At 35.0% G+C, this 17,154-nt stretch overlaps 1 non-coding gene across 1 annotated transcript; it reads right to left on the bottom strand.

The window, feature by feature from the left end:
• Window positions 1-11,366: 11,366 nt before the first annotated feature.
• On the bottom strand, window positions 11,367-11,530 carry LOC116587456. The gene has a single exon (XR_004284459.1). It is a non-coding gene; the product is annotated as a U1 spliceosomal RNA (small nuclear RNA).
• Between the last annotated feature and the right edge of the window lie 5,624 nt (window positions 11,531-17,154).

The raw sequence follows: 17,154 nt of genomic DNA, 5'->3' as shown, positions 1-17,154 counted from the left end.
TAGAAAAAGGAGATATCACTTTCAATTTAGGAGAACACAGTTAGTAAAATTTGGATATGCAGGTAACAAATGGCAGAGTATTTCAAGTTGGGGCAAAGGTTTATTAAAAACCTCAGAGAGAGGAGAAACACATCACTAAGGGGGAGTAGTTTTACTTGACTGGTATATAAAACAACTGGCAATTAGGGTGACTAGGTGGCTTAGTTGGTTAAATGTCTGCCTCCGGCTCAGGTCATGATCTCAGGGTCCTGGGATCAACTGAGTCTTAGACTGAGTTGGGAGTCTGTTTCTCCCTCTCCCTCTGCCCCTCCCCCCTGCTCATGCTCTCTCAAACAAAAAAAAATCTTTAGGGGTGCCTGGGTGGCTCAGTGGGTTAAAGCCTCTGCCTTTGGCTCAGGCCATGATCCCAGGGTTCTGGGATTGAGCCCCACATTGGGCTCTCTGCTCAGCAGGGAGCCTGCTTCCTCCTCTCTCTCTGTCTGCTTCTCTGCCCACTTGTGATCTCCGTCTGTCAAATAAATAAATAAAATCTTAAAAAAAATCTTTAAAAGTAAAACATCTGGCAATTAAAATGTAAAGTTGGGATGTTTCTGAGATGAGGTGTTTTAGAAAATTAATTAATCAAGAAATTATTCTGGTGGTAGATACATAGAGAGGAATAGAGAGGAATTGAGGAAAAGAGAGGAATTGCTTAGACAGAGGATGTTTTCTTTGAAAGAATTTTTATGGGAGTAATAAGGGAATATAACAAGAAGTGAAAAGGTAGTGTGAAAGGAATGCAGGGAATTAATGGTAGAATTATTATGGTGCTAGAGTTTATGTGATTTATTTTTGGGTAACTAAGTATGAAAGAGAAACTGTTGAAATTACTTTCCAAAGTCATGTCCAGTATTACCAAGTTCAGTGTGTTAGAGAATGGTGGTTATAACTTCATGTTCTTTAAAATTTCCACAACTACCAACTATACTCTTAGGTTTAGGTGCCCCACATCTACATAGGCCATTTTTCTCAGTGGGAAGTTAAGTATAGATGGATCTAGATTAAAGTGCTGTGATAAATATGAAACCATTTGGACAATAGAAAAATACGTAAGTTGGTTCACATATCAAGAATTATGTATAGTGGGTTTATTTTACTACCTAAAGAATGATACTCTGAAAAAAACAGGTTAGAGGAATATGACTATTTCCTTGATGATAGTGGAAGTACAATTAATATACCAATATATAATTACAAGTTAATGAAATATTAATGGATCATGAACTATTAATGTAGTTCTTAGAACTCTGTGACTGGAAAATAGTTTTTAGCCTATTCTGTGATATTTGTTTTTATTGATTGTGAAGCATGATAATCATATAATTGTTATGTAAAAGTTGTTTCATTCTGAAGCATGAAAGAGTTAAATCCTTAAAAACACTCTGGGTTGAAATATCATAGATATTCTGATCACAAAAGAGTACTTTCCAACAAAACTTGAAGAATTCCTCTTGGGGCCTTTTTACACCCAAAGCAAAATTATTTTTCTCATTTGAATTTTTTTCTAATCTTTTTTTAACTCTTGGAAACTTATCTAATGACTTTAATTTAAAAATGGTAACTTCCTATTGGTTTTTAATGACAATGTCAGTTTTAGAATAGTTCCTGGTTTCTTAAAAGAAGACAAAGGTTAATGAATCCTGTAAGAGCCAAGTAAATGAGTTTTGCTAATTTTTTAACAAGTAGAGAGTTTCTGAACTGTAGAACATATATATAGTGTGTGTGTGTGTGTGTGTGTAGTCTTGAAAGGCCATGTGTGTTTGGAGCTACTCCACATAATGAAGCAAGTAAGTGTTGTGGGGTGTATATATAAACTAACTTTATGTTTATGTGACTCACACATGCATAGGTTTATTTCAAAGTGTGATTATTTGAATTTCAATTCACACATTGAAGATCTTTTCTTTTAAAAATATGTAATAAGATCCAATGCCAAGAAAAGTCTACTTCTACATTCTTAAGTTTTACAATATCAAATATCCTCCAAAATGTTAGAAAATGTAGAATACTCTGGGTAAATTTGGACTTTGACTTTGAATTAGGCTATCAACTGTTATGCTAAAACTATTACATAGCTACATAATATAGAATATGTTATTTGTAAGGAACCACAGTTAAGTCTTGATTTTTTCCTTTGGGTTTAACTCTTTGCTAGCCCTTATTAGATTATAATACAAATTAGCCTCTGTCATCATCCTAGTTTCCACTAAGCAAGTTGACAGGTGAATGAGCATTGGAAGTACCCTGACCCTGGCCATAGAATTAACGCAGTGGAGAGGCCGTGGAGGTGAAAAGGCAGAGAATATTTTTCCCAAAGGTAGGTAGTGAGGACTAGAGGGGAGGAAGATGATTTGACCATGTGAGGGGATCAATTGAAATACTCAACATTATAAAACAATTCTTGCACACAGACTACTCTTTGGACAATTGTGAGTTTTACAATGTGCCCAACTTTGTTATAGGTTTTTTGGGGAAGCATGGTGACCAAAGTTTGACAAAGAAGGACTTAAGTTTCTTTGAAATGTGAACAGGTGTTTTACATCCAAGAGGAGTAAGACAGGTCACCATTAATGCCTAAGTACTATGGTGTGACAAGTTCTTAATTCTTCCAACAACCACATAAAAAAGGTACACTGATCCCAATTTAGAGACGAGAAAAGAGCCTGGAAAATATAAGTAATTTTTCAGACATATAATTAGTAAGTGATAGACTTGGATTTAAGCATACCAGGCAGATTCAATAAGCTGATTTCCTTTTCACCATAGCACACATGCCTCTAGAAATTTGTGGAGTAGTATGAACATATTTAAGCAAAATCACTGGGAACATGGGCCTTGGAGGGGCAATCTTTTTGTGACATTGAACTTTGCCACTTAGATCTGCGACCTTAGACTTGCTACTTAAAATTGTTAGTCTTAGTGGAGTAATCATATATCTGCCTAATCAGATTATTTTGAATATAAACATAATAAATATAAAACATTTAACCCAGCGCCTGGGACATAATAAGCATTAAAATATGATATCTCTTATTATCATGATCATTATTATTATTTATGATATTTTATTATTCTTTCATGATGAGAAAAGCTATTTGCCCTTTTATAATTTGTAACTAGAATGAAGGACCATGGCTTGAAAGGGCAAGAAAGAATTTAAGTACAGACTTAGAGATAAAAAAATTTGAGAGATGCAAGATACATAAAAGCTGTATTATTGGTTTCAACATTATTTAAAAAATTTAACTGGATTGTCACTACATACATGGATCATTTTGGTGTTAGCTTAAATATTTAAATTAGATGTATATTTTCCATTCTTAAGTTTTTTTCATGTGAGACAAAGCAAGTACATTTAATAATAGCATCATTAAAAACACAACATATTTAATTGAAAACATAAGTGAGTTATTTATAATATTTGCATAAATACATTTGTGCCATATACATTCCTCTTTTTTAAGTTTTAAGTAATGCTGTATTGCAATTGCATATTAACCTTACAATTATACACAAGCTATGCAATTAAATCCTCACTTAAAATTAGCAATTATAAACTTTCCTGCATATATAGTAGCTCCTAAAGAATGTAATGCACTTGCAGTAATATCTACTATATTGTGTGTTGGTTTTCTGCTGTTCAGCAAAAGGATAGAGTGGGGAAATAATTTCACACTGCATATAATGCATCTGATATGAAGGAAACTTGAAAATTATTTAGTTACAGATTTCTCTGACCAGGCTTGCAAAGTGGCATATATTATGTTAATGGGCAAGCATTTGAAAATGAATTTGAATATTAAATGCACTAAGTTTGGGTTCTGACATGAAGGAAGGCATAGTTGATACACAATTTACAAACAGGTTCTTGTTAACTCTTTCATTGCTTGGGCTCAGAATCACGCATTGTGTTTAAAAATTGTTCAGTCTTATAATTTTTTTTAATCACTGAAATTCCCTAATATTGATATCTAACCGTTGGACTATACAAATGAAGTTCTGTTAGAGTGTTAGACTTTTAGCCAAATCCTATGTTCAGTTGTGCTCCTTGCTCAATGAAAAATAGTTGCTTATTCATTGAAAGTTATAAGTAGGAAAGAAATGAGCAACATCAATCATTGTATTAATGGTATACTATATTTTCTAGCTTTCATTTGTAAAGTAACACTTTCGAGTTGGCATATATTGGAATGTGTGCTACCAAGCCGCTGTTGTATATTCAACCAAAATATCTTGGTTTCAAGTCAAAGCAGAGGTCACAAATCTACTACTATTGGATTCATAGTGTTTAAATTTACAGAAGATGAATAGCTGATAATAAACCTTCCCACCAAAGCATATTTTTATTGAAAGAGCAAAACATTACAGTACACCGGATGTTTTAGGTCATTTATTTTGTTTTTGCTCTGGGTCATTTTACAAAAGCACTTCTGCTCTCTAGCGTTGAAATGAGAGTCACTCTACTCCCCAGATATTACCCAGCAGCACTTGGGGGCTCTTAATGATTAATACCATCACCGTCCAGCCACAAACCTTTCTGCTGCAGATAATGCCAGGCAGCAAGTGCGCTTGACACTTTTAATGTATAATTAAGTAGGAAAAGTCAGCACTCAGTATGCAAATTTTTCAAAATGATAAATGATGCCATACAGCAGTAGGGATTGATTTGGTGTAAATGAAACTAATTAAGGAAATGTCAAACATAATTAATAAAACAGGTTTAAGCTGCAAAACATTGTCAATTGAATGAATGAGGAGGCATTGGCTCCCATTGTTTCTGCTTTATTTAGGGCTTGTGTTTAGCTTGTACTCTGTTCCTAAATGCACTTTTGCTACCTCACACCCACCACTACCAATTCCCAGAGAGGGGGAAAATAAATTTGCTTGTCTCTCCACTGACTGCAGAAATTAATTGCAGAAATCTTGTCCCATCCAAGTGTTACATTCACTCACAGGACATTAACATAACTAATTTGAAAGAGCCCAAATGACTGCATAATAGAGCACTGTCAGTATGCCTGACAGTCTTTGGTCATACCAAATTAGCTTGGTTTTCTAATTGAAATTTTTTTCCTTGGACTCTTTCTACAATTTTTTCCTCAGCTATTCATTTTTGATAAGAACAAAGGTTTTATAATTTACAAAAGAGTGCTTGACCTATAATTACTAGGAGGAAATTAGGGGAGGTAGAAAAGTCAGATTTAGTCCTGGTAATGATGCTAGAGACCTTGCTCCCTCTAGGGAGCCTGAAGAATAATGGAATCTTCTATTTTTACGGGCGACCTGTGCACTGGTGCTGACTCTAACTGTGAATCCATTTTACTTTGCAGATCACTTGCTTAACACTAAAAGTGCCAGCAGAATGGCAGGCCATTACTTCAAATGTCATTCAAACCAGTGCCATTTCCACATGCCCTTCCTGCTCAAAGAGTGAATGGAAGAACATCTGCCAGTTCCCTTATTGTGCCCTTGTAAATCTTCCATGCAGAGTCTCATGCAACTTAATTTGTGAACCGTTTGGGTAAATAAGGGTGAGGAGGGAAGGGTTTGATCAAGAGTGGGCAATTTAAGGTGTGCTAAAATGATTTCTTTGAAAGAGATCCAGTGGTTCTTGATTTTAAAATCAGGTTACCTGCATGCTGAGGATGTCATCTTATACCCAATCATGGTTTTCAAAGACTTGGTAATACTATATATCCCCCATTTGGAGATCTTTTCTCAAAAAGATAGTTTTCCTTTTAAATATGTCATAAAGTTGATAAGAATGGAATCAGTCCATTCTTTTTACACTTTAAATTGTGAGCAATATACTCAGCATAACATTGTATGTTAATTGGGAGAATTGTGTGGAACTGAAGGCATAGATTGCACAAGAAGGCAGATGGGATATACACATTTTTCTTAATCTATGAAGTTTCCACTGAGTAGCTAGGTAGAGTGCAGAGGCATGGTTTTATTTGCTTAAAGTCTTCTATACAATCCTCTATTTTTATAGCTTCTTTGTTTGGGGTCTAGAAATATAAACACACTTTTTTTATATCCTATAGCAATTGTTAAGACTCTTGACTTCGAACTTGTTAAGTCTTTTGGGGCTTATTTGTAAGTAAATGGTCTCCAATATATTCTCTCTAGCTGTTGAATCTTATACACATAGTTATCTGATAATTTTATGGCATTGATTGATAGCATTGTTCTTTACCAGGATATGTGTCTTGGGCTCTTTCCTAATGTCTACTGTTCTGTGTGCAACTGAAAAGATGGATGGGTTGCCATTTTATACTTGACCTTTAATTGGAATGGTTATGGGATTAATTAATAAGATTCAAAAGAAATCACTATTGCTTTATCTCAGATCACAAATAAGGACCTCGGCTTTATCTTATCCAATGTATACGTCAATAATTTTGAAGGACTTTCTCTGATGTGAAATGTATGTAACTTAATTCTACTAACCCTCTTCCAAATTATAAAAAATGAATTAAGGAATTTATTGTCTCAAAAAAATGAAAAATTTGGGTTCAATTTTCTAGAATAATAGACATAACTAAAGTAGCTTAAATAATGTCATCATGATCAGCTATTCTCTTTCTTTCTCATTCTCTAATTGGCTTTGTTTTCCTTTGTGTCAATTTCATCTCCATCGTGGGGGTTCCAGTACCTCCACCACTAAGATTATGTCAACCAAAATAGTTCAGTGCAATGAGAGATGGTTGTTTTCCAGGTACTCAAAAGCTGTCCTAGGATTAGGCTTGATCAAACCACTAAAAGCAAAGTACTCATCCTGGATTCCATCACTAGCACCAGGCTTGCAGAACACTTTGAAGGTCCAGTCTTGAACTCTACACCTACCCTAAATCGGCCACATCCAAAACAAAATTAACTGAGAGCAGGGAAGAGAAGTTCCTTGAAGGTATTGTTATCAAAGGAAGGAAACACTGAAAAAATATTGGCAAAAACAATAGATATGTCTTTCAAGTGTATATAATACAGTTTCTAACAGCAGAATATATACTCAGTATGGACTTCTTATTCACTACTGGTTGTTACTAATTTAATGAAAAATAAAAGTTTTCTGTGAGTATTTTATCATTATCTCAATTCCTTTAATAGAGGATATAAATAAAAATAATGCTAATATTTTGGTTGCTAATGCTTTGGTATTTACAACTGAGCAAAGGGAAACTTTTTTTTTTAACCTCTGGTTATGAAATACTAGATTTATAAAAGAATTGCAAAAAAGCCATGAGAATTCATGATATGCTTCACAAATCATCCACAAATCTTAACAGCTTACACAACCATGGTATATTTAGCAAAACTAAGAAATTAGCCTTGATACAATGATATTAACCTAACTATAGAGTTTATATGTGTGTGTGTGTGTGTGTTTGTGTGTGTGTGTTTTAAACACCAGTTTCTTTCACTGGATTTACATGCCCTGCATTTAATGCAGAATATCCTGTTGCATCTAGTCTTCATGACTCTATAGTCCTGTCCAGTTTGTGACAGTCCCTCAGTCTTTTCTTATCTTCCATGACCTTGGCACCTTTGAAGAGTAGTGGTTGGTATTTATGGCCATTTGGGTTTGTCTGATGTTGTCTTGTGATTAGATTGAGGTTATGCATTATTGAAAAATATGCCACAGACATGATGTGTCCTTTTCATTGCAACATATAAAAGCACCCAATATCAGCATGATTTATTACTGGTGAATGTAACCATGATCACTTGGTTTAAGTGCTGTCTGCCAGGTTTTGCCAGAGTAAAATTATGATTTTTACCTTCACATATTCTATTTGTTATAAGTGAGTTGCTAAATCTAACTCTTACTACAGAGGAGGAGAATTAAGCTCTACCTCCTTCAGGGAGGAGTAACAGAAAATTTGGAAATATGTGTTAAATTGTTACTGTAACGTAAATATTTTGGGAAGATACCTAGAGGCCGTGTGACTTTCCTAATCCTCCTTGATGTTTTGCCATCTGAAAGTTTTAGTATTCATCAATGGATATTGCCTATAGCCATTATTACTGTGGTGATCTAGTGGTAATTTTATGATTTTCTCATTCCTTCTATATTATTTCTAGTACTACTATAAGAAAAATGTACTTTTGCATTTATTTATTCAAATATTTATTATATCAGTCTGATAAAAATAGATTTGGAAGAATTATATTCCTTGATTTAAGACTTAATATAAAGTATAAACAATGAATTTTGGGACATTGGGAAAAAAGTAAAATTAAAAAAAAAAGACAATCTAGGTATGTGATCAAGTCAGCATGACATTGGTTGAAAGGAACAGAAAAAAAAAATGAACTTTAGCCTAAACCTCATATCTTACATACAAAAATTCACTCAAAATGGATCATAGCTCTAAATGTAAATAAAACTATAAAACTTTTAGTTGAAAATGTAAGAGGAAATCCATGTGGTAAGGTAGTAGACAGAGAAGTCTTAAATATAGTATTGAAAGCATGATTCATAAAAGAAAAAGAAAACATAAATTACCCTTTGTCAAAACTTAAAAACTTGCTCTGTGAAAGAGACTTTAAGAAAATGAAAACAAACTGCAGGCTGGGTAAAAAATATTTGCAAATTACATATCCCATAAATAAAATGTATGCAGAATATATGAATAACTCTTAAAATCCCACAATCAGAAAACAAATAGTACATTTAAATGATTTTAACAAACAAAAAGAGATACAGTTGACCAAAAGTTACATGAGAATATGTGTGACCTTGTTAGGCTTTAGGGAAATGCAAGTTAAAATCATAAGATGCTACTACACACATATATTAGAATGACTAAATTTAAAAAGAAATACTATGTTAAGGGCTGGCAAGCATGCAGACAAAGTGGAGATCATAAAGTGTTGGTGGGAATACAAAATGGTATAGCCAGATAAGCTGAAAACAATTTGGTGGTTTTTTATTAGTTACACATAGATTTACCATATGACCCATAAATCTTGCTCCTGAGTATTTAGCCTTGAGAATTGAAAACCAATGTTTACACAAACATCATTTGTAGTAGTTCTATTCATATTTTCCAAAACAAAATAACAGGTGGAATGAACCCAAATGTCCGTCAGAGGGTTAATGGATAAAACCAACTGTGCATATATATAAAATGGGATACTAATTAGCAACAAAAAAGAGCAAATTGTTCATATGCGAGGTATTAGGCAGAGTGAGAAAAGCCAGTTTTAGGAAGTTATATACTGTATCATTCCATTTGTATTACATTTGAAAAGAAAAAAAAAGAACAAAAAAGTCACCTATATAGAACAGGTGAGTGAGTGACCTATGTAGGGTTGGGGAGGGAGTAACCATAAAAGGCTAGAACAGGAGAGTTCTATGGTGTTTTGGAACTGTTCTGTATCTTGATTGTGGTGGTGGTTACACAAATCCATATATACATTAAAATTTACTAAACTGTATATCAAGAGAAAAAGTCAATACTATTACATAAAAATTCTAAGTATGAAAATAAAGAAATAAAATCAATACAGACTCAAGGATAATTATCTCATTCTTTGTTAAAACTCAATATTATTGTTATTTTTTTATTTTTACTCAAATGATTTCAGCTGCGAGTATTGGGATCTCTTTTAGAGCTCCCTGTGTAAATATGGTTTTTATTGGCATTGTTTTTATGAAGATTTCATCAATGAGAGTCTAACCTTAACTGAAAGGTCAGGAGAGGCAATTAATTGTGTAATTGTTCATAGGAAAATGATTAAATTCCTCTGATTATTCCATACTATTAGAGATAGCATCTGGTTGGTCCAGATTAGTTGTAATAGATTACTTCTTATGATAGACATTCTTGCCAATTTTTGAGTTCCTACTTTGTAACGTTTAATTTATATTTTCCGTTTCAAGATGATATATATTGATTTATACAGTTTTCTACTTTAGCCTCAGAGGACTGTCTTTTAACTGCCCTTTCCTCAGCTAGTGCACTGAGTAGGTGAATGCTTATTTGAAATCCAAAGAAATAGATTACTGACAATTGCTTGATATTAATTGATGAATTTATGAAAAGCAGAAAATGTCTTTGTATTTTCTAGTAGGGATTTTTTTTTATAAATGTATTTTTTTTAAGATTTTATTTATTTATTTGACAGAGAGAGATCACAAGTAGGCAGAGAGGCAGAGAGAGAGAGAGGAGGAAGCAGGCTCCCCGCTGAGCAGAGAGCCTGATGCAGGACTTGATCCCAGGACCCCGAGATCATGACCTGAGCCGAAGGCAGCGGCTTAACCCACTGAGCCACCCAGGCGCCCTCTAGTATGGATTTTACCAATATTTTAAATCATAATTAAGGACTACATAATTAATTTGGTTAACATTAATTCTGGTAAGTAAAATCATTATTTCCTTTACATAGTGGAATAGTAAATGGTGTACTTCCTAAACAATTATGCTACAAAGTAATATTTATAAATAAAACATTTAACATAATTTGACAGGAAATTATTTGATAGAATATTTTAAAAGCAACAATAAAAATTCGATGCTCTTGCAAAATGTGCTCTTGGGCCAATATCCTCTTGGAAATAGTGTAAACAATTCTAGGTATAATCAAAATGCCTTTCAGACACGCAAATAGATTTCCATTGCCTTTAAAAAAAAAAAGTGCGCTAATCTTTGTTTAATACCTATCATTTTTTCCAAAGAAGAAAAAAAGGAAAAAACATGAGTATATGTGAAGGAAAATGTGTGTGTGTGTGTGTGTGTGAGAGAGAGAGAGAGAGAGAGAAACAGACAGAGACAGAGAGACAGAGAATGTACTAGCCCTTTTATTGTGGACTTGTATAGTCTTAATGACATATAGCTTTCTGGGCATTTAGAAGGATTGTTATTTGTGGGATAAAACCATGGTATGGTTGCCACAGGCTATGGACAAATCAAACAGAGAAACAGTTTAAGTGGTGTGGATATCAACAGACTGACTCTAAGGTGGGCAGAAAATTACAGAGGCAGAGCTCCATTTCCATACAATTATAAATGTGTCTTAATGTCTTGATGCTTTGATTATCCATTAGAAACACTAGTAGTAACAGCTGAACAAGTCAAAATAGTATCAGCGTTATGTGAGTCACTCCTCACACTTTCCTTTCTCCTTGGTATTACCATCGTAATCCAACAAGGGATTGTTTAGTGCTTTGTGGAAACTGGTTATTTCTCCTAATGATTCGGCATGAATCATTACCTACAATACCCAGTTATTGGTTTCCTTTCAACCCGATCTTCTCAACTTTGAAATAAAGCCCAAGAAATGTCTGTCTGTATCTGCCTCAAGGAAATGCGTCTTGTTTTCAGGGGCAAATGTGATTGGCGTCTCCTGCTACCACAAATCATGCGGTCAAGTCTCCTACATTTGGAGAAATCACAGAGGTCAATGCATTCCAAGTGCAATGGATGAGCCTCACCCTGAGAAAACCACTTTCATCATCACGGTAAGTCCCCCGCCATTTAAGTATTCAGGGAAATGCTTTTAACCTGGCATAGCTCTTATTAGACATTTCAGTGTCTTAGAGCCATTTTGTTTACGGCTGTGATAAATGACAAAAGACTGGAAGTTGCAGAGGGACCAAGACATAAATGTTGCTTCCTAGAATTCTTGGGACTGTCCCAGAACGAAAACCTTCCAGAGCAGCTGCAGCCTGGACTGTGTGTGGGTGATCCCCTGCTACAGATTTATGCCCCCAGAGTATACTCCAAGTGCCCCATTTTCTATAGAGGAAATGACTCAATTTATAATTTCACCTGTGTATCACAGCTCCACGAGGATTTGCCGATAATGAAGGCTTCTGGAGCTTTCTCAAATGTCACAGTATTGAGAGCCACCATCCAGAATGATGGTGACACTAAACAGACACCAGACACGCAGGAATAAAAACTTTGTATAAGTAGGTCATAGAAAATATCCATTATATATTTTGTAAAGTGGAATGAGGCAAAAAAAAATCAATTTATTTTCTCGCAAACATTATCAACAAGCACTTAGTGAGGGACTAATGCCTGCGCATTTGGAGTAATACACAGTAGGTACCAGCACCACAGGAGGTACTCTCAACAAATATATAAACGAGTTTTAAGAATTAACTGGGCAAGCACTTTCTGGTCTTTCTGATTCCCAGAGGTTGGAGCACAGTAATTGATTTCCCAGACTCACTGAGTCAAACATGAGATACAAGGATGAATAAAACATAGTCCTTGACCTCAAGTAGACTGATGAAACATTATAACAGAAGAATTTTATGATGAATATAAATACAAACATTAAAAGTGTTAGAATACAGTGAAGATGAACTAGTTTTGTTGAGATTTAACACACTTTCTTTCACAAAAGACTCAAATCAACCCTGTGAGGGAACGGACAGTATCCAGTTAGCAAAAGCGAAAATGAAATCCTTCAGTGAATCATTCAGTCTCTCATGGTTAATAAGTAACAGATTTAGGATTTGAATTTCTGTTGTTTCTTTCTTCAGCTCTAAACGTGTGTACTTCTATTACATCTACCAGAGACAAAGATATAGTTGAGTGGGGAGGAGAACACCCTGTGAGATTGCGGTTAGGTATTAAAAACACTTCAAAGGTGACATAGGAGTTTAAGACATTGACAAGACGAGGAGTGCTTTCCTTGCAAGTGTTCAGAGGCATGCCACACATTTTAGGGAATTCCAGAATATTTTCCTTTCTATATTTTAGAATAGTTAGAGAGTAAATCCATAGCTCAACTTTTATGCAGATAAGAACCAATAATTTATTATATAAAGAATGAGCTACTTCAAGTAGTTCCCCAAGTAGGAAAAGAATTAAAATAAAATAAACTCATAAATAGAATACCAGATTGCAAAAACATTCTTCTGTTTATTTACAACCACACGTGAAAGAGTACTCTGCTTTAAAGGACATACTGTCTGTTGTCCATTGTGAGCAGTTACAGAGATGGTTACTTGAAAATACTCCTGATGGTTATATTTATCCTTTGCTAAAATTTAACACAACTATACTGTGACCATTTTTTCACTGGACTTGTCCTAGGATAAATGCATATGTGTGATGTTTGCCTTTGGGGATAATTTCTTGTCTTCCTGTAAAGTAACTTCTTGAAGTATCTAGTTTCTCACCTTGCATCAATACTTCCATATCCTGTTTAATGACAAAACTAATAACTCACTCATCTCACTGATAAAGATAGGTTGACAATTATATAAAGTACTAAGAATTTGAATTCTGTTGATATACCGAAGAATACTACTCCATTAACAAGTGGGAGATTTTTTTCCTCTTTGAAATCCAAGAAAATTTAACATAATACCATGTCAACAAGGTAAGTAAGAAAATAATATGTGACAATTTAATAGACATTTAAGTAGTATTTTTAACAATTTATTTATTTTTAAAGATTCTTATTTATCTTATTTTTTTTAATTAAATTTATTTATTTTCAGCATAACAGTATTCATTATTTTTTCACCACACCCAGTGCTCCATGCAATCCATGCCCTCTCTAATACCCACCACCTGGGTACCACCTGGTACCCCGACCTCTCACCCCCTCGCCACTTCAAATTTTTTTTCAGAGTCCATAGTCTCTCATGATTCACCTCCCCTTCCAATTTCCCCCAACTCCCTTCTCCTCTCTAACTCCCCATGTCCTCCATGCTATTTGTTATGCTCCACAAATAAGTGAAACCATATGATAATTGACTCTCTCTGCTTGACTTATTTCACTCAGCATAATCTCTTCCAGTCCCGTCCATGTTGCTACAAAAGTTGGGTATTCATCCTTTCTGATGGAGGCATAATACTCCATAGTGTATATGGACCACATCTTCCTTATCCATTCACCCGTTGAAGGGCATCTTGGTTCTTTCCATAGTTTGGCGACTGGCCATTGCTGCTATAAACATTGGGGTACAGATGGCCCTTCTTTTCACTACATCTGTATCTTTGGGGTAAATACCCAGGAGTGCAATGGCAGGGTCATAGGGAAGTCTATTTTTAATTTCTTGAGGAATCTCCACACTGTTCTCCAAAGAGGCTGCACCAACTTGCGTTCCCACCAACAGTGTAAGAGGGTTCCCCTTTCTCCACATCCCCTCCAACACATGTTGTTTCCTGTCTTGTTAATTTTGGCCATTCTAACTGGTGTAAGGTGATATCTCAATGTGGTTTTAATTTGAATCTCCCTGATGGCTAGTGATGATGAACCTTTTTTCATGTGTCTGATAGCCATTTGTATGTCTTCATTGGAGAAGACTCTGTTCATATCTTCTGCCCATTTTTTGACATGATTGCCTGTTTTGTGTGTGTTGAGTTTGAGGAGTTCATTATAGATCCTGGATATCAACCTTTTGTCTGTACTGTCATTTGCAAATATCTTCTCCCATTCCGTGGGTTGCCTCTCTGTTTTTTTGACTGTTTCCTTTGCTGTGCAGAAGCTTTAGATTTTGATGAAGTCCCAAAAGTTTATTTTAGCTTTTGTTTCCTTTGCCTTTGGAGACATATCTTGAAAGAAGTTGCTGTGGCTGATAGCGAAGAGATTACTGCCTATGTTCTCCTCTAGGATTCTGATGGATTCCTGTCTCACATTGAGGTCTTTTATCCATTTTGAGTTTATCTTTGTGTACGGTGTAAGAGAATGGTCGAGTTTCATTCTTCTACATATAGTTGTCCAGTTTTCCCAGCACCATTTATTGAAGAGACTGTCTTTTTTCCACTGTATATTTTTTCCTGTTTTGTCGAAGATTAATTGACCACAGAGTTGAGGGTCCATATCTGGGCTCCCTACTCTGTTCCACTGGTCTATATGTCTGTTTTTATGCCAGTACCATGCTGTCTTGGTGACCACAGCTTTGTAATATTTTTAAAGATTTTATTTATTTATTTGACAGAGAGAGACACAGCAAGAGAGGGAACACAGGCAGGGAGAGTGGGAGAGGGAGAAACAGGCTTCCTTCTGAGCAGGGAGCCCAATGTGGGGCTTTATGCCAGGGGCTCCATCCCAGGACCCAGGGATCATGACCTGAGCCGAAGGCAGACGCTTAACAACCGAGACACCCAGGCGTCCCTATTTATTACAATTTAAAATCAGAGCCTAATGAATGCATTGAACAATATAAAATAAAGAGTTCTCCCTTGCTAAATAGAAGACCAGTATTACAATCAATAGCAATGGCTGTGTACACTCTATGTATGTCTGAGGGTACAGGTGTGTGCATTTTTTTTAAATTGAAGTATAGTTCACTCAGTGTTACATTTAGTTTCAGGTATACAACATAGTAATTCCACAGTCTATACATTATGCTAGATGTACCACATCTGCCACCATATGATGCTATTATAATTCCATTGACTATATTCCCTATCCTGTACTTTTATTCCCCTGACTTATCCATTATGTAACAGGAAGCCAATATCGTCCTCTCCCCTTTACCCATTTTTGCCCATCCCTACATCCCCTTCTCTTCTGGAAACCAGCATCTTGTTTCTGTATTTATAGGTGAGTTTCTGCTTTTTGTTTGTTTATTTATTTGTTTTGTTTCTTAGATTCCACATATACGTGAAATCATATGGTATTTTTTCCTCTGGCTTATTTCACTTAGCATAATATACTCTAGGTCCATCTTGCAAATGGCAAGATCTTATTCCTTTTTATGGCTGAGTAATATCCTTGTGTGTGTACATGTATGTGTATCTATGGATCTACCACATCTTGCTTTGTCCATCTCTCTCTCACTCGCTCTCACTCTTGCTTTCTTTTTTTCCTTCCTTCCTTCCTTCTTTTTTCTTTTCTTCTTTCTTTCTCTCTCCCTCCCTCCCTTCCTTCCTTCCATCCCATGTTTTCTTCCAGGAGTTTTATGGTTTTAGATTTCACAGTTAGGTTTTTAACCCATTTTTAGGTTTGTTTGTTTGTTTTTGTATGGTGTAAGGAAATGATTCAGCTTTATTCTTTTGCATGTAGCTATCCAGTTTCCCCAGCACCATTTATTGAAGAGCGGTCTTTTTTTTTTTTTTAAGATTTTATTTATTTATCAGAGAGAGAGAGGGGGAGAGAGCGAGCACAGGCAGACAGAATGGCAGGCAGAGGCAGAGGGAGAAGCAGGCTCCCTGCTGAGTAAGGAGCCCGATGTGGGACTCGATCCCAGGACCCTGGGATCATGACCTGAGCCGAAGGCAGCTGCTTAACCCACTGAGCCACCCAGGCGTCCCAAGAGCTGTCTTTTTCCCAGTGCATATTTTAGTCTCTTTTGGTCTAGATTAATTGGCCATATAAGTGTGGATTTCTGAGCTTTGTATTCTGTTCTTTTGATCTTTGTGTCTATTTTTGTGCCAGTACCATGCTGTTTTGATCACTACAGCTTTGAGTATATCTTGAAATCTGGGATTGTGATTCCTCCAGCTTCTTTCTTCTTTCTCAAGATTGCTTGGGCTATTGCTAAGATTGCTAAATTTTATAATTTTAGTATTATTTTTTCTAGTTCTTTGAAAATTGTCATTGGTGTTTTGGTAAGGATTGCATTGAATCTGAGGATCACTTCTCGTAGTATGGACACTTTAATAATATTAAATTTTTAATTCCATGAGCATATAATAGACTTACCATTTGTTTGTGTCATCTTCATTGTCTTTCATCAATGTTAGATATTTTTCAGAGTTGTGTATGCATTTTTAATAAATAGGGAAATAGCTGTTTTCAGAGTCTGAAAGGGAATGGAATAACTTTAAAGTCAGGGAAAATACTTCTGTATTCTTAATAAAACATTCTTGAGAATGCAAATATAAAGACAAATAAGTGAATAATAAGTGTTGGCTGGGAGTATATTTATATTTACATGCACATTTGTTTAAAAATATATATGAAACTATCCACATAGAACAACCACATAAATACATCGTAAACTAATACATATCTAATCATAATGTAAATGTATAATTTTTCTTATATTTCTAGAATCTAGTTATTAACAAAGCTAGAAAATAGAATTTTAAAAAGGGAGAACAAATATAGAAAATATTAAGGATTAAATATTTAGGGAATTTTAATATGTGGTGAGACTTTATATGGAAACTGCATAATCCTATCACTGGAAGA

The sequence above is a fragment of the Mustela erminea genome, chromosome 3 (genome assembly GCF_009829155.1).
Source record: "Mustela erminea isolate mMusErm1 chromosome 3, mMusErm1.Pri, whole genome shotgun sequence".
Lineage (NCBI taxonomy): Eukaryota > Metazoa > Chordata > Mammalia > Carnivora > Mustelidae > Mustela > Mustela erminea.
Note: the sequence above shows the minus strand (reverse complement) of the source record. Positions and strands in the feature narration are given on the sequence as shown.